Below are 25,925 nucleotides of genomic sequence, written 5' to 3' on the forward strand. Positions count from 1 at the left end.
TCACTGCATTTTCTTCCCTTCTGGGACTTCCACAGTATACTGAGAATGAATGATTCGTTTTTGCAATGAACAGCACAAACCCTTGTCCTCTCAACTTGCCCAGTTCTCATCTCAGCCTCCACAGGAGAACGGAAATAATTATTTCAGGGAATAAGCGATGACCTTAGAAACACTGCTTAAGCACCAAGGCTCTTCACATTTTATTCTAATCCTATAGTATCTGAGACCTGCAGAACAAAGCAGAGCATGTTTTAAGGTATAAAGGATTAGATTAGGCAAGTGCTCCAACCACTATCATTTCAGAACCAAAGGGCAGATAGTTTATACACGTTCAGCTGAATTCAGCCCTGAAAAAGATGATACAGCTCCTCTGACTGCAGCTATTTCTGCCTTCCCCGAGCCAAACACAGTTGTGCTTATTCACTAGAGTAGACTGGTAAAGCAGGTTCAGTCAGTGCCTGGTAAGAAACAGCACCACTGTCTTGAAAGTCAAATTAGTAGACAAGGATAATATATATACACATTTTGATATGTGATATAGTTATCAAAATTAGCCTGTGTTCTCTGAAAGAAGAATATGTAGAATAGCGGGACTGTATGCAGGGAAACAAGAAATTAAATCTGGCTAAGTAACTGGTTCCCTCCTAGAGAAGAAAACATAAGGGACAAAAGAGTCGCAAGCCTTGGAATATAAAATTTATGCCCAAACACATGGAAATTAGCAGACTGGTAATCAGGATCACACGTCAGATCAACCTGTGGTATTTTAGTCAGCCAGTTGCTGGCTTGCTGGGTGTCTATAGGTGAGTAAGGAGAACCATACGCAAAACTCAAGGCTTGCAGAGGGAAGAGGGCTCGCGCCTGAGAGCTGGAGTTTGCTTGCAGAAGCCCAGCTCCAAGACATCCGATACAGCCTTGTGGAAAAGTCACATTGCTTTTGCTTCCTCCTGTGCTAGAGACCCACACATTCCCCTGTGGTTTATCTCACAGGAATGTAGGAAAGTAAATTAGTCACCTGGGCTAAGAGAATCAGTGCAGCACTTGTTCACGTGCTAAGGTAGTAACACCTGGGCCAGGATGCCTGCATGGGTAACATGTGTCCTTTAGGCTGGTGAACTACACAGATACTGCCGTGGGGGAGGTGGGAGGAAGAGGGAGGATTTACAGATGTGTAGGTAGGAAGCACGTGGTGATACCATTTAGGACACCTGGTTATCAGCAGGTAGCCATATAACCTTTCTTTTTTCTCCCCTCTGCCCTGCCCTGAAGTTCAGACTTGAGCTTGCAAGCCCATTCCTGCTGTGACATAGGGAAGTGGGGACAGACCAAGCTCCATCCCAGCTCCATGTACAGCAGCGCAATGTCCCAGCGGCAGCTTGCTCTTGCCTGAACTGGAGGAGACTCCAAGCAAATCACTCCTCTTTTCGGCTGGTGGTTTTCCAGAAAGGAAGTTTCATAAAAAGCAATTACCTGTGGAATTTCTTCCTTTAGCTGAGTGCTTGGCAGACAAATTAACAACTAAGGCAAGATTAGGCTAAAGATACTGTGCTAAATGGCCTGGTGCTTCATTTGTGAGCCTGTGTTATGTGATTCTCTACCGACCGTAGTATTAATTGCTTACCTGCAAGTACTTTTTGAGAGCACTTTGGGCAAATGTATACTTCTACAAGGTGTTAAAGGGACTGGTTTAATAGTGGTATGTAAGAATTCTCCTGCTTTTATATAATCATAGAATGGTTTGGGTTGGAAGGCACGTTTAAAGGTCATCTAGTACAACCACCCTGCAGTAAGCAGGGACATCTCAAAGCTCCAGCCAACCTGACCTGGAATGTCTCCAGGGATGGGGCATCTATCACCTCTCTGGGCAACCTGTGCCAGTCTTTCACCACCCTCAGCATAAAAAATTTCTTCTTTATATCCAGTCTGAATCTATCCTCTCTTAGTTTAAAACCATTACCCCTTGTCCTATCGCAACAGACCCTGCTGAAATGTTTCTCCCCGTCTTTCTTGTAAGCCCCCTTTAAGTACTGGAAGGCCACTATAAGGTCTCCCCAGAGCCTTCTCTTCTCCAGGCTAAACACACCAACTGTCTCAGCCTGTCTTCATAGGAGAGGTGCTTCACCCTTCTGATCATTTTTGTGGCCCTCCTCTGGATCTGCTCCAACAGGTCCTATGCTGAGGCTCCAGAGCTGGATGCACTACTCCAGGTGGGGTCTCATCAAAGCAGAGTAGAGGGGCAGAATCACCTTCCCCAACCTGCTGGCCACCCTTTTTTTGGTGCAGCCCAGGATATGGTTAACTTTCTGGGTTGCGAGTGCACATTGGCAGTTCATGTTGAGCTTCTCATTCACCAACACCCCCACGTCCTTCTTGGCAGGGCTGCTCTTAATCCCTTCATCCCCCAGCTGGTATTGGTACCAGGGGTTGCCCCAACCCAGGTACAGGACCTTGTTACTTGGCCTTGCTGAACCTCATGAAGTTCACGTGGGCCCACTTCTCAAGCCTGTCCAGGTCCTTCTGGATGGCATCCCATCCCTCAGGTGTGTCAACTGCACCACTCAGCTTGATGTCATCTGCAAACAGACTATTACTACAAATGGGTACAAACTATTACTGCAAGCAGGCAGTTTGATCAGTATTGGTTAGGGCTTTCAAAGCTGTATTCTAAATAAGCGTGGCATCTCTGAGTCCTGCAGTTAGGTCTGATGATGCATTTGCTGTGTGACTCAAAGAATGAACTCTTTTACATTCCTTAACCTTTTTACATTCACCAATCAAGCCCAGAAATCCTTCCCACCTTGTGTTCCCACTGCAACAACTTCCAGATGCTATCCCCTACAAGGACCCTTTTCACCTTCTGTTGTCGTTGACTATTCTTTTTTAGATTACTATTATTATTGTTACTCTCTTTATATTGTTATTATTATTACTTAGTCTGACACCTAGAAGCCCAGACGGAGATAAGGGTTCCAACATGCTGAGCGCTGTGCAAGCATGCAACACATCATTGACCTTGAGGGCTTTCAAGCTGATCAGGCAGTGGAGATAAAAGGTGAGGCAAGCAGCAGTGAAAAAGGCATTACTCAGTGAAATGAAAAAGATTACCAGTAAAGTGAGGAATAGTGACCGAGCTTCCCAATCCCTGTCCACGACCCCATCCCCTTGGTCAAACTTCCTTTGGCTGATATGAAAGAGTCTTCCTGCTTTGTGGGAGAAGAAAACGCTCATGGAAGAAAACCATAGGAAGGAATTGTCACAGCAACAACATGAATATTACAAAACAGGACTGTCCCTTGAGACAAATTTGGGTAACTGCATAATGTAAATTGCGTGTTCTATCCTGAAACACCTGTTTTCCTGTTGTGATCTCTCCTGAGGACTTTAAGATCGTTATATCACTATTTCAGTTGTCTTTACATACTGAATTGTGGCCCGCTAGCAGAGACATACCCATGTTTCCTCTTACGCAGGTCTGGTGTTTAAACCATGTAACATGGCCAGAATATAATTCGTACACACGCTCTCCCAAGCATTGCTCAGTCGCTGCTCCAAACCCCCTCCCCTCTATAGACGGTAGCTGAACACTAACAACATGTGGGGGAATGGCAAAAGAGAAAAAGGCCAGACCTTACTCCCACTAACAAGAGCAGGCTTAGCTTCCCTATCGCAAGTTCTCAGTCGAAGCAATCCAACTTTCACCATAGAAAGTACATATCTTTTAACATGGTCACCTTGTAGCTGTTCTCTTACCATGTGGTCCCTTGGTAGTCATGTATTCAGTCTGTTTGGCAGATGAAAAATTAGCACGACACCTGGATCCTCTGCAGATGGCTGGGAACAGTGAGGCTCCCCAGTCATGAGCATCTCTGTGCACAGAGGGCTGGATCATTACACCAAACAGGACTTTCTAAAAAGGTGGATTAAAAGCTTAAAGTAGCAGCACAGGCACTGTAAAAAGAAAACATCCCTTCATTTAAAGGTCAACAGAGAAAAAAAAAAGGTGGAAAGCAAGAACTCTTAAAGGAATTTAGATTAAAAAATTGGTTTAAGAAATTGGTGGCGTGCCTGGAAATATCTATGCCCACACAAAAATCTGTGACTTTCCCAAGGCCTCGGTGCAGTCACAGAGATGAGGGTAAAACTTTTGCTTTCCCTAATTTGTAGAGTGCTTCACCTGAGACACATCCATGTGCCATGAATTGCCCTCCCATCAGAAACGAGAACATGGAAATAGTGACAGGTGAAGATCTGCAAACATACACTTATTTCTTTAGTGTATCGTAGCTATGTAAGGTTTTATGTTAGGTTTCCTCAATTCCAGTCCTTTTCTTTTAACCCTTGTCTCATTCTTCCACTTCCAAGAGGAATACCAGCACTAGAAGTAAAAAAAAAAAAAAAAAAATCCTCATCCGTGTTCCAATATATACTTCCATGTATTTCTACTTCTGCACACAAAAAGGCCATTATGACATACATGTAAGAAGTGAAATTAGAATTCTTTAGGCATGCATTTTAACAAGCATGCAGTATAGCCATCAGCACCTTCTGGAAAGGTAGACTCAATGCCTCTCTCCTTTGAACATGCAAGAAATTTTTTCATATATCTTCTTCTAAGAAACATTCCCTTTCCTCAGAGGAACTGGTCATTACCGTTGGCAGTCAGTACCTTAAAACTTCTATGGTTTCCTGAAGTCTGGCTACTATTGGATACACCCAAATCTTTTTAAGAGTTGTATGTTTGCTAATGGTAACACTGATGGCTAAACCTGTAGAAAGAACTGGTGAATATAACCAGTTCTTTCTGGTTATATTCGAGTATTAGTGAGAATGCAGCACGCAGCATTTTTTTGGCAGCAGTTGCATCTATTTTATGAGACTACCCACAGCAGCTCAGCAGTTTCAGCATGAATGGCACAGTCATGTCCGGGGGACAACATAGAAACATATTCTGACTGATAGCTGTCTGTGGAGAGGGACATTTTGTCACAAACCTAGCAATAAACCTCACAAACAAACTCAGTCCTGGTCTATGAGGAGAGCTGCCAGCACATGCACATCAGAGGTCAGGGCTGATTTTAGTTAGGAAAAAACCAAACTAAACCAGAAAGAAGACAGAATTGCCATTTTTTAAAATTTGAAAACTCTCAGAGAGATCACCAGAGATATAAAAAGAACAGTGTGTGTTGAATTCGTCATAATTCATACCTGGGATGTAGACAGCAAAGTCAGTCCCTGACTTTAAATTCCCCAACACACGGGATAGACAGTACTGTCGGTTTTCAACAGCTGCTTATTTTCGCCTCACTACCTTTCAAATACCATCTTGTTTAAAGATGCAGAAATCATATGTAGTCATTATAATTAAAGATCCGAAGAGTGAAATCCAAGGAAGTCTTGGAAGCTACCACTTTTTCAAAAGCAGATGCGATTTCACCCTACCGGGGGGAACAGAGAGGAGAAATCCTGGCTTGCTTCATAGCACCGAGCAATTAGTCCATGCTCTTAATCAAGCCTTAATCAAAGATGAGCGGTGGACCTGCCCTCTTTGGAAAGCATCTTCCAAGGCTGACAACGTGTTCTGCTGCTTCACAGCCTGCCCTCAAAGCTAATCTGCAGGTGCCCTAACGTGACACAGCCGAACAGCACTGCTCTTGCTAGCGGCACTTTCTTCCTAACACTGCAGGTGTCACTGTAAAATAGAAAATCTGCACGTAACAGATTCTGTTCTGGTGACTTTGCAGGGGGATGTACACAACTAGGGTTTACGTGAAAATATTTGTCCTCTGATGATAGATTAGAAGCTATCCTCTTATTCTAAAACTGCTGCTTGAACTGTATTTGGTGGTCACGGTTCTCATAGGAAGAACGAAATGTTGATGTTATAAAGGCAGGATTTTCCTTCTCCTATGATGTTGCTATTTGTGAGAGAAAGGCATTCCTGGTCTGCAAAGCCAAGGCCTGGCTTTGTACTAGCGCAGTGGAGCGGTGACAGTTCAGTGATGTAAAAAAGCAATTTGTTTCTGTCTCCATGGGGATACGATTGCCCACAGAGTTGCATCTTTCAGGGATGCCTGAGTAATTCTGCGCAGAGTGAGGTTCAGATGCTTTAATTAGGGTGGGTATACCCAGTCCACCAAGTTATTAGGATGATATAATAGAGTAAATTCACAACAGGCTGCTGTCTAGTAAGTGTGAGGGGTATTTTTAACTTCACTGCAGCACAGTTCCGCAAGACAGGGAGATTGTCTCCTGTGTCAAAGGTTCATTGTGAGGATAAGCGTATGAAAGCATGTGAATCGCTTAGATATTTTAGATGTGAGGGTCAGATCAGATGCCAAATGAGATTCACCTCTCACTCACGATTACCAGCTTTTGCTTGTTGTCTCACTGTTCTCACTGTCTTATGAAAAGGCCAAAAAAAACCCCAGCCTGCCACATTTCCTCATTGCAACCAAAATTATCTAATTTATCCACAACCAACCTTATGTGTCCCATAGTATTACTGCTGCCCAGAGCCCCACATCTGCCATGCAGGATTGAATTATGAACCATAGTCCATTGAAATCAACTACTGCAAGCGTGGGTTGAGCCACAAATCCGAACTCAAGAATTACCCTGCTCACTTTGTATAACCACCTCTCTTACGTTTGCCTACTCTTTTTCTAGATGGCTCTTGCTTTTTGTTTCTGCTCACAAAACAATGCACAAGCACGGTTGCTAGTGAAAACCAATAGCAGGCTGGTTCCTAGCCTGCTTAGACATTTTTGAAAATATTCTTGTCTTACTGATACGCACATTCTGGAGGCTAAACACCCTGCAAAAATCCAGTCCAGGATCTTGTAGTCTGCCCTCGCTTCTCGCAGTCAACAGGGGTGTTTATAATGGAAACAAAAAGCAAAATCCTGATTATTTTTTTTTTTGATTGACTGTAACTATTTGCACCTATGAAACTTCCCTGGGGTTATATTTTAGTAATATGAATTTTTGGTATATAAATGGCTTAAATGACTCATATAACTTTAAATTCTAGCTCTAGCTCCTATAACTGCTGCTGGTAGCAGGTGCCACAGAGAGATAGGATTAGGAGCACTTATATTTTAGCCATTAAATTGCCTTTATTTCATTTGTTCTTTTTCTTCTAACACGAACATGTTCTTTGCAATCTTACGGGTAACAAAAAACATAGGAAGTATTAGAGCAGTGGGTCTATTTTTTGCCCTTGGGTGTGCTTGTGCTGCTCTCACTAATATGTATGGGGATCCTCTGCTTGTATGCTGGGCAGAAATTGAGTCTTCAGGAGAGCTAATGAGCTGGAGTTGAGCCCAGAGCTGAAGTCATGTGTCTGTGTCAGCTATAGCCCCACTTAGTCGCCTCGGGGGAAAACACGCCTCTCCTAGCTATGCGCTACCTTACCCTTTCTCTTGCTGCTGATAGTTGGCATGGAAGCAAAGAAAACCTGGGCTGAAAGAGCTGGTCCACCTGCGGCCTCAAGTCAGGAACAGCTGTACCTGTGTCACTGTGTCTTGCACTTGTCTTGCGACGTAAAACTGGCCCCGTGCTCCAGTTATACCCACTGCTATTCTGCTGTATGCTAGTGATAGCTCCTGCCTGGGTAGGAATAATCACTTCTCGGTGTTGAATAGCATCCTGTTTTTCCAATCCATTGCTCCAAGTTGTCAAGATGGTTTTGACCAGCTAATGATGTCCACTAAACTCTATTTGCAAATCTTTCCAGACTGGTTTTGTTTGAAAATGTGACATGTATTGTCTCTCTTAGAGAAAATACAGACAAGAACCAGAATCCTGCTCAGTGCAGCTTTTCACCTCAGTGATGAACTCACTGGTAAGTATTCCCCCATGCAGAATTTCCCAAAGAGTTTTTATGTTTTGTGGTACCTTCCCTTGGCAGCTACTGATAATGTCACATGAGGCAGAGTTGAAAGCCTTATTGTCTGTGACATCTCTCCATGGAAATTCAATTACAGCAGCAGATAAAGTAAAAGCTGTGCATGAGCTGTAGACATTTGGTTCCAAATTCTATGCACCCCATGTGAAAATTTCACATCTCCTCCATGTCCAGCAATTCTCTAGTGGGATAACCCACTAAAATTGCAAGGTGTTAGATGGTGACACTTGTAGCATCTTTAAATACTGAGAATTTCCTCCCTCTTTTCAATTTTCCATCCTTCTGTAAGCTCAAGGAAGTTCTAGGAATTCATTCAAGCAATTCTGATTAAGCACTGCTTAAGAGAAAGTAAAGTAGGGTGGCCTAATTTTCAAAGGTGCCAAGTGTCCCAGAGTTCCTGTAGAGAATGTAAGCAGGTTCTAGGCATCTAACTACATGAAACGAAATGTAAAAGTGTTGGCCGACGAGTAGAGTTCTGTGCTTGCGGCAGGGAAAACAGCTAGCACAGACTGCTGTGCAAAGAGCTTTTCCCTGTGATCAAATCACACCGCTTCACTGCATCCAGATCTCTGGCAAGAAACCCAAATGCTACGGTTGAGGCTACCTTAGCTGCAGAGTAATCTCCTAAACAAAGGATGGGCTGCAGTCAGGTTTCAGGCACCTGTGCGCTCCTCAAGATCACTGCTTCTCTCTCAGACGTTTAAAATTTTATCACATCATTTCCAAGCTGTCTCTTTTGTTCAGAGTGCATGCCTGTCATTTCTGTGTACAGTGATTCTTGTCTGACAGCCAAGTCTTTAAACAAGAGGGAAAGCCCCAAGACATTAGTTGTTACTTCTCCATGCACACTTTGAATTGAGAGCTGCTGAGCTGAGTCTTACCTTCTAGCAAGCAGAAGATGACACTGGGGATCTCTGCTGGCTCCTGAGACACAACACAGGAGCCCAGCTTTTGCTGGTTGCCAGGTCAGATGGATCTAAACTGATCTAAAGACAGACATAATGTGGAAGGCATGGTGCAGGATATAGGTACCTAAGCTGTGGCAAGTGTTTTCACATACCAGTAGATCGTGGTCTTATCATTTACTGTCAGCACTCACACAGATATCTCCAAAGGCACCTCCTTTATCTGGTGCTCTGGTAACAAGGTGAACTCAGCTCACTGTGTACCATCTTAGCCCATCCTCTCACGATCCTGGCAGTACAGGGTAGAGGCAGAGGGTTTCTCTACCAACACAAAGACAGACTCCCTAGCGCTGTGCACCTGGAGACCCTGCCCACTTGACAGCACCACCAGTTGCTGCAGCCTTGACTGAAACCCAGTTGATCATTTTGGTTTTTCATCTCTTGCTGCCACAGCTTCCCAACCTGTGGAGCAGAGGTAACAATGCTTACACTCTTTCCAGGTGTAGTGTCAAGGTCTCCAAGGAATAGTGTTCCCTTCCTCTCCCACTCCACAAGGAAGAAGCTGGTCAGCCTTCCCAGCAGGGAATGCCGGAGCTGGTCTGCAGCGCTGAGCCACCAGGATTATGCACCTGTTCTGTCATTTTTGTTGAAACGAGAGGCGTGGTGAGAATGGAAGGTTTCAGGATGCTTGCCCAAGAAGGTTTTGAGTAAGTTGCAGCCTTTCAGGTGTTCCCATGGTACTTTCACTGCAGTGCTTGGAGCTCTACCAGCTGTGCGGCCAAGCCATCTCTTCACAGCTCTGATGTGCCTCTTCCCACCAATGTGTAGTTGAGATTGAGCAGAAAAGCAGCTCTGCTCTGTCCCTCAAAGAAGGGTTCATTAATGCATCTGGACACCAATAATGATTTTATTAATTTTGTGGGTGACCTTCATGGAAAGTTGGTCGATCAAACCTAAGTGAAAATGGAGAACTGCATTTAGCACTTCCAAAATGCTGACCTAGAGCAGGAGATCTTTTGATATGGGAAGGCATGAGCTATAAAGGACATATGATAGGACAGATTTCTTTTATTTTTCCACATTTCTTTTACTGCAACTACAGTAAGGTCTTCTTACCTAACAGCCATTACCAGGCCAAGTTGAGCTAACGCTGCTGACTCAGCAATTAAAGTCTAAGAGAATTCCTTCTTGCTTTTCCTAACGCCTTTTGTTTCCTCTCAGACAACAGAGCTTTTGCATATTGTGTGGTAGTTGCACACCACAGACCAGGAATGCTGTGCGGTCAGAGCACCAATGTTTAAACATTTAAGTCAAGATTTTAAAGAGTTCGGTGAAGAGAAGATAATGTTGTACCACACTACTCCTCTCCTTCATATGTGTAAATGCTCACTTTCCTGAATTCAATTAGGGATTGGAGCCTCTGAGAAATGGTGCTGTAAAAAGATCATCATTAATATCAGCTGCTTTCCTTCTGTCTAAGGGCACTCACAGCATTGCAAACTGCAGTCCTTATTTTAAGATAAACACTCTTAAATGAGAGATACTTCATTTCCAGTTCCTAGTAAGGAGCACCCTCCTGGTAAGCACTCTCAGAGAAAAGAGAAGAGGTGATGATGAACTTGGGATGATGAATTAAAAAACTAGAATAGCAGTGGGAAAGACTAGACTGTAAAGACCAGGCTTTGCTCTCTGGTGCTCACACATTTTGTTGATAGTGCCCCTGAGTGCTCAGCTCGTAGAGCTGCTGCTAGCAACGCTACAAAAATTAAACATAGAGTGTGCCTCCGAGTTGGCTTAAAGGCACTCTTGTAACACATTTTTCAAATGGTTGCACTTAAGCCTGAAATTTAGGATTGCAAAGTTGTTCCTATGAGGCATTTTGAAGTTTTCTTAATCACGTGATAGCTGGACCACACCAGATAAATGCAGAGCAGAGAAAGTATACATTTGAGGGAAGACATGCTAATAAGCTTTTGGAGCTCTTTTAAGAATGATGCAGGAATCTCCAGAAAATGTGACCTTTTCAAATGACATAAAACACCGCTTTAATTGTGCAAGTATAGTAGAGACATAATTAGTATTAGTATATTAGTATTTGTATGTTAGTATTTGTATATTAGAGTAGTAGGCCACATCAGATAAGATATACTGGAGCGAGTAAGATCCTAGCTCTCTAGGAAAGTGATATCAGCACCCATTTAAATGTCTTTATTCAGGAAAACCCAAAAGGATATTTGCCAGTCTGTCAAGATCTTCATGCTTTCCTTTTCTCAGGAGGGGCAGTGATCATTCAGAGGTATTTAGCCCAATATTAACTTCTGCACCCTGAGCTCTGACTGTGCTCCAGTAAAATCTGGCCCACCAGCACTCTGCCACTGAACTGCTCAGCACTCAATATGACAAGGATGCCAAGAATCTAGGCTAGGGGAGTAATTTCACTCACTTGTCAGCTGTATGTGAGAGTAACAACAGGGTGTGCACAGGATCTGGAAACAGCGTGCCTGCGAACCTGCAGGAAAAGAGACACTGTGCAGCCAAAGTCTATTGTGCCCATATTTAAATAATATATCTATGTGGGACAAAAGTTCTCACCTCTCCTGCTATTTCATGTGATTCTATTGCTATGGAATAGCAATATTGAGGAGGAACTTCTTTACTTTGAGGGTGGCAGAGCACCGGAACAGGCTGCCCAGAGAGGTGGTGGAGTGTCCGTCTCTGGAGACATTCCAAACCCGCCTGGACGTGTTCCTGTGCAACCTGCTCTAGGTGACCCTGCTCTGGCAGGGGGGTTGGACTAGATGATCTCCAGAGGTCCCTTCCAGCCCTATGATTCTATGATTCTACGGCCAGGAACAGGGAAAACTATCGTTGCTGGTTTTCCACACTTCAAAGAAAATGGTTGCTCCATGTAGATTTATACCTTTGACTTGTCCTGGCTAATATTTTACATTAACAGATGGGTTCTGAGACAACGTAAAATGATGCTGATTTTATTATAATTCCCGTGTAGGGGTCCCTTCCACTGCTAGTGTGGATAAAGCATACCACTCCAGATACTGTAGACATCTAATATAATCTTCTGTGCCCTTTACTCCTGCACTGACGGACAGATGGATAGATTATTTTAATTTGTTTTATTTTTGACAATTCTTAGATACTATGGTAGAAAATTTTTGATGACTTCAAGTCACATTTAACTTCCTTCAAGTAGCACATTCTTACAAGCCTGTGAAATGGCAATGCTTTTTAGAGATTGCCTTTTAGTTCAGCATTATTATTACTATACTATTATTATTATTATTGTTACTTAGGTTGGCACCTAGAAGCCCAGATGGATATATGTTAAAATAATTTATTAAATTGTCTTTTTTGACTTATAGCATTAGAAGTCAATCACAATTTGTATGCATTAGCATGTTGAAGAAATGAATGTAAAACTGGATGCTAAATATGAGTGTATAGACTATGCAATTCCCTTCAGGTCACAAACTTCAAAATTAATTATTTTCACCATATATTTGGTGCTTCCAGTGTCCTGAAATGACAGCCTTGGTTCCTAACCATGGTTTTGGAGCAAGCAAATAAATTCCAGGGGTATAAGGTAAGTAGCTCTTTTGTATTCCTGAATTGCTTTTGATCCCTACAGTTCAACAAGAATTTATAGATCTCCGATGCAGTGACAGAAAATTTCTGTGGTCAGAGAAAGTTTATTATCTATTTCCATCTCAGCACCTGTTCTAACAAGAGTTAGTGAAAAATCCATGAAAGGAATATGTAAAATCCAGAAATTGTGGATGACAACCACTCTTATGTGCCCATATTAGAATTATTTATTGATAGCATCAGGTGTGTTTGAAAGCAAGAGAAAGAGTAGAGGAAAAAGAGAATAGCGTGGGTTTTTTAAGCGCTCTGATGTGACTTTAATCTTTTATGAAGGAGAACGGAAAACTCACACTTCTCTTTCTGGTAGTCTCAATGAGTCCTCACCCATTTGGAAAGCCTGTACTTATTAAAAATGTCAGTAAGTAGCTGCTCCTATTTCATCTGAGATAGCCGAGACTTCAGTACTGCTGCAGAAAGAGGTGCAAGTCTCAAGAAAGGTTTCCTTTGCCATTAGCTCTCAGAAAAAACCCTCCTGTTCTCTGGGAAAACACCCAGAGCTGCTTCTTAAACACAGATCAACCCTCTGCATCTTAGTGTGTTGTATGGTCCTCTGAATACGATCCGATTCCTCTGACTGCTCTTGAGTGAATGTCCTAAACTTGAATTTTCCATGTTCTTTCACTGGCCTGGGGACTTTTTTCTCTTTTGTACAGCAGAATGCTGCTAACCCCACCCCTGATCCTGAAAAACTCTTTAAATGCATGCTTAAACTTATCTGCACACGCGCCTTGCTGCAGAGCGGCCAGTGCTCAGCTGTTTTCAGGTCCATTATCTGGAGGAAAAGGGTTTTGAAATATTCCATGAGAACTGCAGAAAACAAAATTCTTTCAGGCAGACCAGCACAGAAGAAAATATTTCCTTTTGTTTTCTTGGGCAGGAAGGAAATGGAGTGGAAAAATAGTAAGATCTAAGCATGCTTGATTCAAAAGGTACATCACGGCTGTCAGCCTGTTTTCTGTGTCAGCAGCGATTACGAGTAGCCCACTGAAAGAGCAGCTGGTCCAAAGAGTTGGAGCAGATTTAACTCAGCTTTTTTCCTCATGTTTCATGGACACAGTACTGAATGACGCTGGACTGGGAGGGATCAACAAGAATGACAACGAGGGTCAAATATGAACTGAAGAGGAAGTATGTCACCCTGACACTGATGGTCATTACTCTATGGGGCATTCATCAGATCCATATCTTGGTTTCTGTACAGCCTGTCTTTGTGCTCAGCGGGTAATGAATCATCACCATTCCTGGTAGCCAACTGACACTGGAAGAGGAAGGTGACTGCCTGGTCTTGGGCCCCGTGGACGTGTTCCATGGAAATAAAGACGTATTCTAGTTGATTTTTTACTATGAAACCACAACGTAGTTTAAAAAACTTAATTAATTTCTACCAATGCAGCTAGATTCCCTGCATCTCTAGGGGACACAGGAGTCCTGCAAGACCTGATGCACAACCAATATTCCTATTCCTTACGAGCATAGCAAACTTAGGGCCCACATTCAGGTAATGAAGTATCCTGCACTACTGTCTTCTCTTTCCCTATATATTCGGATTCAGCCCATATCTATTTGAAAAGCAGGAAACTCTAAGACTAGTAGAAAAGGAGAATTCACACACACAATTTATTTTTTCCATCTTACAGAGGCCAAGAAAGTGGTACCCTTTACAACAGCATTGGATAGTTATTTCAGAGGTGCTCAGAAATGCGAATCTTTCCTCAGAATCTGTATAAGAAAATATACAGACAAACCTGATATACAGACTTACCTGATACACAGGAACATATGCAAAGATTAATATTACGGAAGAAAAAGACGAAATAGATTATAGAGAAATATTACTAGGATGTTATTTAGGAATGTACTGATTTACTGTCATAGAAAATTTAGCTGAATTAGAAGGACGTATGTTTTTCTGTCTACTGTATGTAGAAATACGTAATTTTGTCCAGTTTCATTATGGGAGGTAATTGGTCTCCTGTTCATATACACAGGCATGTACCAACAGAATGTCATACTAATCTCTGCCTCTTTTTTTTCTTCTGGGGTGGAATTATTGATTATGAACTTTTCCTCTGATCTTTTTTTTAAATGAAGTAGAGGTTGCCTAACTCATTTCATTAGAAAAGTACATGCATTTACTTTGTTTGGTAACCTTGTTTTAAAAACAACAAATTAAATAAATTTTTTTCACTCCCTCCGAAGGTAGGTAGAGGTGAGGTACCAATTTGAAGACCTTACATGCAGAGTGGCAGACAGCATTAAGGGCTGTAGCTTCCCTAAACCAACTGTAATAATGTCTCTGTTATTCAAATATGAGTAAGAAACCATTTATAATACACTAATAATATTTAATGAAAGACTATAGCTATAAAAGCATTTAGAAACTTTAGTACTGCCTAAAGGCCCAGTGCAAAGTTGAAAAGTTAACTCTTCATTCTCCCGCTTGTTTGCCACGTGCCTTCTGTAGGTATGCAGAGCTCCTGCAGATCAGGGTTTTCACCAGCGAAACCCCAGTGCAATAAAGACTGAAGTACAGAGCAGCAAGGTGCCCTGAATCCACAACTAGACGTTTCATTTCCATCTCCCTAGTTTTAGTGTACAAACTGGCTTGTATGCTGGCAAGGTACGTTTTCTATTAAGGCAGTACGATGATCCTCCTGCAACACCTTGCTCTTTCAGCTACTGACTTAATAGTCTAGGCTGCCAGAAGCTCGGAGTCATCTCCTTCCCCTCCTTGAGGCAGTTTCACTCTGCATATTTCCCTATCGCACCCTATAGCAGAATTGTCTGAACTTCTCTTGGCGTTGCATTTGGTATATGGTAATTACACAGTCGTTGGACAGAGACTTACCATGTTCATGACTTATTCAGGCATTAGGCAGGACATAGGAATTACATGGTGACAGCAAGTTACAATGCCAGGAATGAATCATGTTTCTTAGTAACTCTGCATCAACAAGGAATCCAATGGCAGCATACGTCCTTCTCGTCCCACCCCAACGGGAACGCGGCAGCCAGTTGGCTACAAAGTCGTTCCTGCTCCTCCCAGCCAATTAAAAAAAAATAAATCAGTGCTAATCAGCCTCTTCAGAAGTTGATGAAAATCTTGAAGGTTCAGCACCTGAAGGACTGTATTTGATATAACTATTCACATTATCAATAATTCCCCTTTGAAAGTCTTGAGTTTTCATCTTGTACTGAGTTGGCACGACTTCATTTGGTTTTCTCACTATTAAATGTTGCTGTTATCAAAAAAGCTTTGTTAAAAATATTGGTTAGCACAACTGCATACAGAAAGCAACAAGAAAGAGAAATTATTTCTCCTTGAAGTGAATGCTGCCTGTGAACTTGAGGATTTGATCATTTTGGCTATAATTAATCTAGTGCAGAGGTAGAAGGGCTAAATCCTAGTGCTTCTTCATGCTTTCTTTCCATTAAATGAAAGAGAATAGCTATTGACCTTTTGCCAGCAGCTAAAATAAATTGGTATGTTCAGCCCACTGCTTATATGTAGGAGAGAAAAGAAGTGCCCTATAAAACGTGCTCACTTGCAAGCCCATCCATTTGAAGACTCTTGCCAACTTCTGCCTTTAAATGCTAAGCTTATCCAAAGCCCCTACAGTGACAGGACTCTTTCACTAACTTTAGTAAAGTTTGGAGCCAGCTCTAATGATTACACCAGTAAAATAATATCCAGCTTCTGGGATTTGGAGTTTCAGCTTTGAGGCCTGTTCCTGTGGAGTAGGTGAATTAGGATGAGAGCTGTCAATTGGATGGTCCAACCCCTCCAGGGCACCTGGAGGAAATCTGAACTGTTGGAGACACACACCAGACACAGATGCAAACTGCAGGTAGGAATGGCACCCATGCAAGCAGGGGTACCCCTGCACCCTCTTTCAATAGAAAGAACAGCCTGAAGGAGAGACTTGGGGCGCAGAGGGCAGCCCATGGCCCTGTCAGATTAGTCCTTGATTTAGACATCAGAGGACCCAGTTCCCGGTTCTGGGGAACGATTTCATTCCTGGTTTGTTTTTCCCTCTGCATTTCTGTGCTAGACATGGCCATGACTGAAATGCATGTGTGGTTTTATATTCACTAAGCATTCTCTACTAGTTTACAAGGAATTTCACTTTGGCTCATGGAGGCGTTTTGATTTATTTACCGTCGCTTTCCTTGACAGGAGGGGGGAATAAATGTTGCTGTCGTGATATTGCTGCAAAACTAAGGTCAGAAACTGGTATGCCCTGTGGACACGTCCACCTAAAGACTGAGTATCGTGTAAACGAATAGCATAACTAGTTATAAACGAACAAAGTACATAGCTCTGTTAGGCCAGCAGCTAATTAGCACTTAAGCTGTAAATTAGACACAAGCTTTTAAGGAAAAAGTCCTTCTTCCCTCCTCCCCACAAAGAAAAAATTGTCAGGGGATATGGATCAAATTTTGCAAAAGATGATGGTGATTTTTGGTAGCGTTGAAAATTATATTTATCTATTGCTACATTAACTTAAATGATGAATGCACTTTCAGCAAGATCTACAGAGGCAAGGCAGGTAGGGCTCATAGAAAAGCTCTCACAGCACCTTCCCTTCCCTTCCCTCGATCTCTAGCGAACAAAGGGCTACAAGGTTGGTGACTCCTGACACAAAAGTTCATGTCAGAACCTATGTAAAATTAATGTGCAGAGCCCTGGGGGCCCTTTAAGATACGGAAAAAGTGAGGAGATGGTATGGGAATGAGAATGTGATGTCTTAGGTTTACAATTTGTACTTTCTTTTTAGATCTTAGAGTTTGCTAAAAATATAACCATAGGTCATTTTGTACAATTCCCAAGTCACTGTAACATTACACTGGGGGGTGCGTATACACAAGATACATGCATATATATTATTAAAAAAAAAATACATAGTCTCTCTATATATACTATCTATATATGCATATCTAAAATCAAAATACGTATGTAAAAGATATATTCCAAAGGAAGGGACAGAAGGAAAATAAATAGGGAAAGAAATCTATTCACTGTAGGCAAATGTGTCCACTTTCAATTTTTAAAGGTTGGCTGGTTGCTCATAAGGAAATCTAGACACATACTGATGTCACTAAACAATAACCTCTCTGAAGTACCAGAAAAATGAACAAAAGTTCTGCACCGCAACTCCAATAAGAGGCATCGCAAATATTCATCTAAACGAAGACCTGAGTGTCTCAAAACAGGTTTTCCTCCATCAGCATGTTTGTAACAAGTTTGTGTCTGATGACTACAGTATTACTCTCTTTTACAAGCTGTGTGGGGTTCCCGTTTCTAGAACGGAATGACATGCAATCCTTGCCATTTCATCTACCAAAATTATCAGCCAAATCATGGGATATTACTTTTCAAAGTTGTATCTGTGGAATCTCATTGAAGGCTATGCGTCATCCGAGCAACAACAGGAGGGCCAGCTGTAGCTAATATCTAGGTGTGGTCAGCAGTAAAATAAATTTGGCAAGCAGTGAAAGAAATTCATACCAGTTCTGAAGAGCTGACAGAGAAAATACGACCTGTTTCATAATCGCTAAAAAGCATTTTCCCCAAAACACCTCTCCCTGTAGATCATTGGGAAAAGCTGTGGCAAGCTGCGGTTCTGACTCACAGATAAAAGGGTGCGAACAGGTGCTGTAATGACTGGTATTATCACCCAGAAGGGTGAATTACTATTTGATGCGCTCTCTCCATACATCTCAAAACATTTTTAAAAAAGGTAGAGAGTACTTTACTGTCATTCTCTAGCAGATTGCTAACGGACCCAAGAATAGCTTAAATTCATTTATCTGAGTTAATAATCACATGACAGTAGAGAAAGTAACATAATTTAGAATATGCTTTTTTTTTTTCCAGATGGCTAACTCCACGTTTGTTGGTAATGATGGAGAGATAATAATGCCAGAACAGAACAAATGGGAATTCAAAGAACCAAGCACCGGTATTTACAATCAACAGCAAGAAAGACAGATTGGTATAAAATAGCAAACTATTTTGTCCATTCTCACAAGCTGATTTAAGGCAGATTTTCATTCCTACATCTCGTTGAGATACATCTATAGACCAAATGGTATTTCTTTTTATAAAGCAAAATTATGCACGGCTGGTTGCCGTCTCTCTGAATTTTATTTCCTGTCGTTCCATTTGTTTCATAGCTTTAGTCCTGAGCCAGTGGCGGTGGCAATCCACATTCATCGGCTTCCTCCAGAGGCTTTATTTACTGCCAGTTGTCTGCTTTTCCCCTCCATTCTCTTTGCTCCCCAGTAAGGTACATGAGCTAAATCCTGCTCCCAGTCCTAGTTCTATAACTCTTCATTTGGCCCCTAGAGAGACAATTTAAAACGTGTATGCAGTTGCGGCAATCTGCCCCCCACTGCTTGTCCAGGTTGGTTATGAACAACATTGAAAAATCCCTAAATGAATGAATAACAAGCACCAAGACCGTATTAGACTCTAGAGGTTTTCATAGACATCTTTCCCTGCAGGTCAAAATCCCACACGACTCCATTGCCTTTTCTTTTTTTCTTTTTTCCAGTGCTGACGTGATGCTGTGAGTGTCGTGGACACACCAGGAGGCTGCTTTGAAGACAGGAGGCTCAGCTGAAGAGCAGTTTAACAACATGTAAACTTCTTCCCTGATTCAGGACACTGTACTGGCCCAAACACATGGCATTTTAATCATTAATTGCCTGACCATGCCAGCAACTTTCAAGGTTACACTGGGCAGCTTTTCCACTGCTGAATTTACATCTCTGCCACAGTTTCATCATTGGGAACCTCTGTAAAGGGCTACAATGGGAGACACAGTTGTCAACTTACCGCCGGCCAGTCACTGAGGTCACCGTGTAAGGTAAGAACTAGGACTTGCAGTACTTCATTTTCCCGTCAGGCCATTCTCTGCCTCGGTAGCAAACCTCCATGGGACTTCAGCTGTGTCTTGCTGGTGTCCTCACAATGTCTTCTTCTGACCTGGGACTCAGGTGTTAAACCTGGAAATAAAAAACTTTCCAAAGTCCATCAGCTTTGCCACATCTAGTGCTGAATCTGGATTTAATGCTAAACCTAGGTAAGCATGTGCGCTCTTGCCAACTTACCGGCGTTGTGTTGTACCAATATTTTGTGCACAGTAAGGATCTTCTGAGTTCTGTGTGCACGCAGGTTCGTTCTTGCTTTCTGACTGAGTCACAGCACAAGGCAGTGTAATTATAAACAACACTGATATTACCTGAACACGTAATTTAGCTTTTAAAGACTCCAGCCCTGAGGTGTGAAGTACGAGCTCACAGCTTCTGTCAGTGAAAAAAATCACTCACGGGTCACACAAGTTCCTCTCCCCGGTGGCACCACATCAACTGCAGCCTGGAATTACCTGGAGAGCCTGGACACTTCTGACAGCTTGCTGAACACAGAGGCTTCAGCAGATGGCTCTGAGATGAAGCAGAAGTCAGGGATTGCTTGGGGTGCATTTAAATTAAACCGTCTATTGGCTTCCTGACAAAGGCCAGTTTTCCCTCTGGATTCCTCAAACACAAAGGATTATACTATGTAGGACCTAGGAGAGTGGAAACTGGTAAAGTAGGACTTCATTAGGAGATATCACTCTCTCAAGAGTGTAAACTCAAGACACTGTCTCAAAACAGTTACCTTAAAGGAGTATAGAAAGCTCTTTCTGTGTAAACTGTCTGCTTATTTGGACTATTACCAACCCAGTGCTTCTGCACTGGCAGTACTCTATGGTGGATGTGACATGCCACACTGTCAATTAACAGCAATTGATTAACGTTGCGTGGAATTCATAACAGCAGCATGTGCAGGATTATAGGTATATACTTTTCAAATGTAAGTTTTCAGGCAAAAGATGGGAGAAGGTCTTAGTCTGACTTACACCCATCACTGTGTCACATTTTCAGGAATTTGCTGTTACAGTTCCCAGTCTATGTAATTTTATGTAATTATTATCAATGTGACTCAGTATTAGGTACACATTTTACCTCACCACTGAAGCATGGGCATAGCTATAAACTGTGTGCCCATTGGGGTTTTTTTGCTGGCTACCATGATCTAAAAACATAAAAAAATAATAAATAAAATCACCAAGAAAAACATCCGCTGTCCTGATTAAAAAAAACCCCAAACTATTTGAAAACAGCCTTAGCTGTCGTAACTGATAACTTGTAGCGTTTCAGCCATTTTAGCTTTGAGTTTCTCAGGGGCCTCAGTCCAGCTGGTGTCATTTTAATACAGGCATCCATTACATCTGGTTCACTCCTATTGGGTACCACTGGCCTTCTAGCAGGCTCGTAACCCTGTGAATCAGGTCAGGAAAACTGCACATCACTGAAATCAGAAACCATGTTTTACACTGTTGATAAACTGCCTTGCTGTAGGGTGACAAAACTGTGATTAAAATCTTCCTGTTGTCTTTCTCACAGCAGTTACAAGAGTAATAAAAGGAATCCAGGTAAGTGCACACAGTTTACTTCTCTGCCTCAGCTGCTGAGCATCACTGAGCCATCTCAAAGCTCTGACATGCTGTTGCCTTTTGAATGAACACCCCCATTAGCAGCCAAGGTCATAGAAATGGCAGAGATTTCTCCACTGAAATCTCTGCAGTAGAAGTGACATAAGAGCCATCAAGCTGTCTGTCAGGATCACTCCTTTCAGGATACATTCCTCGTTATTAAAGGCATCTCAGAAGAAACAATCTCCCTCTTTTCTGTCCACCTCTGATAGACCGTAGGATTTCAGAATTCTTTAGAGAACGAAGCCACGGCATGCTTTCTCATAGCAGCTACTCCTGGGCCATGCTTTATCCATGCTGCCGGGAGAAGCTTCTACAGTAATGCAGACCCATGCTTGCTTTTGCTTAAATCAGAAAATTCCTTTTAGGTTGAACAGGTCTATAAACACCATCCCAAGCATTTCTGTCAGTTTGCAACCTCATGCTGTACCAGAAACCTCAGAAATACTGACCTGGCAAGAGCAAGTCAGGTCTCATAGCTAGGGCGTGAGACTTTCCTCATTCCTATTTTTCAACAGATCCATGATATGGATGTACTTATATCAAATGGTCATCTTTACACAGGAATTAAATTTCAGTATGGATTCCCATCCTAAGTGTGAGCAATGGTTGGCCTAAAGAAATTAAAAGTCACTTTGAATACAGAGCTCTGTTGTCAGCCATACAGCTGTCTCAAAAGTTTGAAAATAATCTAATTTAAAATTGTTACAAGTAGGTGAAAACAATCAGATATCAGGTCATTAGATATGTTAATGGTAACTCTGATAATCCTTGCCATATTCAGTGTTTTAGAGGTATTAGATGTTCTTTGCTGTTCCCCATTCATGAAGGTCTCACTCTACTTCACAAGTAAAACATATTTATTTATTTTCCCACGTGGTAGCAGGATTTTCAGTACCCCACGCTACTAAATATTATCTTCCGGTGGCACTAATTTCCCTTCATGGAGCACATTTCCAGCCTAACATCAAATATAAAACCACCTAATAACATCACAGGAAAATCTCTTCTGGCTGGCAAAAGAACATTGCAGCAGCTTGTCCACGTGTAACTGAGGAAATTCATCATCTTGACAGACACACTCGAGGGAAGGTCTATAGTTTCTCTTCCAGATACCTATCTGTGGAGCATGTAGAATCACAGAATGCTTTGGGTTGGAAGGTACCTTTAAAGGTCATCTAGTCCAACCACGCTGCAATGAGCAACCTAACCTGGAATGTTTCCAGGGATGGGGCAACTACCACCCATCTGGGCAACCTGTGCCAGTGTTTTACCACCTTCATTGAAAAAAATGTCTTCCTTACATCTAGTCTGAATCTATCCTCTTTTATTTAAAACCATTACCCCTTATCCTATTGCAACAGACACTGCTAAAAAGTTTCTCCCCATCTTTTTACAAGCCCCCTTAAAGTACTGAGAGGCCACAATAAGGTCTCCCCAGGGCTTTCCCTTCTCCAGGCTAAACAACCCCAATTCTCTCAGCCTGTCCTCATAGGAGAGGTGTTCCATCCCTCTGATCATTTTTGTGGCCCTCCTCTGGAACTGTTCCAACAGGTCCATGTCTTTCCTGTGCTGAGGACTCCAGAGCTGGACGCAGCACTCCAGGTGGGGTCTCACCAGAGAGGAGCAGAGGGGCAGCATCACCTCCTTCGACCTGCTGGCCATGCTTCTTTTGATGCAGACCAGGACATGGTTGGCTTTTTGGGCTGTGAGTACACATTATCAGCTCCTGTCCAGCTTTTCATCCACCAGTACTCCCAAATCCTTCTTGGCAGGGCTGCTCTCAATCCCTTCATCCGCCAGCTGGTATTGGTACTGGGGGTTGCCCCAACCTATGTGCAGGACCTTGTACTTGGCCTTGCTGAACCTCATGAGGTTCACACAGGTCCACTTCTGAAGCTTGTCCAGGTCCTTCTGGATGGCCCCTGGCTCATCTCTGTAAGACTTCACTGCCATCAGTTACTGGTGAAAGGCTCTGGCACTCCCTGCAGTCTGAGACCTGTACAGCTGCGTGTTCTCACAGGAGCTCTGTCTGGGTTGCCGCATCCATTCTGGCGAGTGCAGAGGACATGGCTTTCTGCTGGGTGGTTACCATAGCTAAGCTCTTTCTGGGAGAGTGATGACCACTGATTGAACGGAGCAGCTCGCCTAGGTGACTGACACGTATTAGCTCACCCAGCCCAATTCCCCACAAATTTATGGTTATTATCTGACATTCAAAGCACATGCAGCAAAACAGACCATGGATGTGACAGCATACAGAAGGTTTTCTTTCTGCTGCTTTCTGCTCTGGGTGAACACTCTGAATTGGTTTCTTCTGAAGCAAAATGTTTTCACCAGCATCTGATGTGTCTGCTCCACTGATATATGACAAAGCGAAACACTTTGCATGGCTGCTTTTCTGTAGTTCTAGAAATGATTCAATATTTTATTAATCTGAAGAATGTCTTTATGCTCCACAGAAACGACCTACCAATTAATTATTCCTCCTTCTCTAAGGATATTCAGTCACTCACAAGCCTACTTTTTTTTTGCACTAGAAGCCCTACCTTTCCTGAAGTTAAAATACACAATACTTTAGGAGTTGAAATAATTCAATATTGCACTTTGACAGAGTGTTTTGTACTCAAAATTATGATAACCTTTGATTACCTGCTGAACATGCTTGTCAGACAGACTCACTTACAGGGGCTTGGAAAGCACAAGGGGGACTGTGATCTGCTGAAGGGAGGCCGTTGTTCAATGTACAGCTACAAACAAAACAACCCAGACAAGCAGCCTGGCAAACGAGACAAGAGCGAATACTAGAGAGAGAAGTGTGAGGATATTGATGTAACTTGAGGCAAAGTGCTTCCAGTTGTAGTGGCACCATCTGACACTGGTATTGAACCAAACTTGAAAGGGGCACTACAAGTCATCACAAATCTAGCAAAGCTCTTGCGTGAAAGGAGATTAAGAAACAGCCTGGGAATTTCTTGTGGAAGGCAGGGGACAAGGAAGAGGAGACCTAGTGATTACATACAAAAATAAAATTGCCACAAAACTTCTGTCACCCCATTCCATTCCACAACCCCAAAACAAGAGGCCATCCAATAAAGATAATAAGAGGGAGTGAGTGAAAACTGATAAAGCAACACGCTTGTTTGCACCACATATGGCTGCAGAGCAGATCTCTACCCCACACCGAGACCTTCCAGAAAAGGCTGAAAACTCCCACAAATTTCAGCAATATTCATGTTCATGCTGGGCGAGGAATAAGAGCCTGTTGTTTCTGCCTGCAATACATCTCTGACTAGTAGAGAACGGGATGAGAAAAATTACACCATATTTGTTTGCCGCGATGATTTCTAGTGTTTGGGTTTTTTTTCAGAAATACCAAGAACTTCCAGACAGTATGGACAGTCTGACCTAGGAGGGTAATTCCTCTGTCTTCAGTACTTTTTCAGAGCAAATTGTCTTGTGGCTTTTCTAATAGGCACCTGTTCAGCACACAAAATCCATGCAGAAACCTGCGTGACACCTCTCGGCAAGCGCTGGCTCCGGCTGTGTTCTTGTACCCTTGCACATTTGGCGAAGACACCTGGGTGATGCTGGCGTGCAATGGCTGCAAGTCTTCCGTGTCGTTCGGAGTGGTGGTGCACACTAAGCATTTATGCTGTTTATGGCTGAGCAGTGGGTTCCTTAAGTAACTCAGGTTTTACTGAAAGTGTTTTCAGAAACTGATTTCGCACGGCAAACTCTATAATACGCTCAATATTTAAAATGCATATGGCAGAATCTTCACCTCCCCTCCTCCTTGTATATATATTTTATTTTTTTTTACAGCCCAGAAAAGGCCAGATCCTGCCTGGATTTTTTTTCTGTTATTTTTAGTGCAGTTTCTGTTGGTCACCCTGTTGTCATGGGGCACATTCATGCTCTTCTCTGCCCACACCAGAAATAACTATTGCGTTATACTTGAACTGCCCAGGCAACTTTCAGCCAAACAGAAATATTTCTGCTACTGAGGCTTGTCAGAATTGCCATGTTTTAGTAAAGGCTCAGAAAACACCTGACTAAGCAGGGCTTTCATGCCTTCAATGGAAAATTGGGGGTTTTCCACTTTTGAACGTATCCAGACTCTTCTGAGCGCGTCAGTTCCAAAACTTGCAGCTGTCCCCAGTGCCCCAGGTGGGCTCTGTGAGCTGAAGACATAAGAGATGTGTCTTGCTAATAGCCATGCTGCTCTTCACAGCGACATCCAGGCCAGTCCTTAGGCACCACAAATCCTCTAGGATATTACAGCCATATGGAATTGATGGGCACCTTTAACCCGATGGCTACTTCACTAAAAAAACTCTCACGTCATTTCGCCTGATTTATTCAGGGTGTTTCCAGAGATGCGGTTTTTGCAGAAAGAAAGGAGGGGCATGTGCATCCATATGGCACAGAGAATATACCAAAATACAAGTCAAGTATTTACAGGGCTGGAGCTGATACTTTCCCAGGAGGAGGACTTAGGTCATATTTTCATTATAACCATGGAAAAAAGTCCATCGACATGCTCAGCTCATACAAAACATCATTTCAGGAAGGGTTGGCTGGGAAGTGATCAGGGAACTTAATTTCCCTTAAAAAATGTGTCTTCCTTAAAACTGAATTTATTGAAATTTTACTGATTTGGCAAAACATTGTCTCAGAGGAGAGTACGAGGAAAAGAATCCTCATAATACTTTAACATACTGTTTTTCATGATAGCCCACTTCTCATAAGAATTTAGTCGTAGGTGTTTTATTTAGCGATTTCCAAATGTATAGTGGAATACAGACTATTTAAACTGACTCTGTTTCATAGTTTTTTTTCTGTTTAGTGTGAATCTTAATTTGGAAATCTGAAAACCCGCAGCCAATCAGACTTTCCATTCTCTGC

The 25,925-nt window shown here is 42.5% G+C and overlaps 2 protein-coding genes across 2 annotated transcripts in view; both read right to left on the minus strand.

Annotated features, from left to right (window-relative positions):
* GPRIN3 (GPRIN family member 3) overlaps nt 1–15,343 on the minus strand; it is a 95,299-nt gene extending 79,956 nt beyond the window's left edge. The window contains exon 1 of the mRNA XM_054203484.1: nt 15,323–15,343. The gene's annotated coding sequence lies outside the window, so the exon portion shown is untranslated. The remainder of the gene's footprint in view (nt 1–15,322) is intronic.
* A 5,930-nt stretch (nt 15,344–21,273) lies between these two features.
* Nucleotides 21,274–25,925, minus strand: part of SNCA (synuclein alpha) — a 201,809-nt gene continuing 197,157 nt past the window's right edge. Inside the window, exon 9 of the transcript XR_008466728.1 lies at nt 21,274–21,361. The gene's annotated coding sequence lies outside the window, so the exon portion shown is untranslated. The remainder of the gene's footprint in view (nt 21,362–25,925) is intronic.

This window comes from Rissa tridactyla, chromosome 5 (genome assembly GCF_028500815.1).
Source record: "Rissa tridactyla isolate bRisTri1 chromosome 5, bRisTri1.patW.cur.20221130, whole genome shotgun sequence".
NCBI classification, from domain to species: Eukaryota; Metazoa; Chordata; class Aves; order Charadriiformes; family Laridae; genus Rissa; species Rissa tridactyla.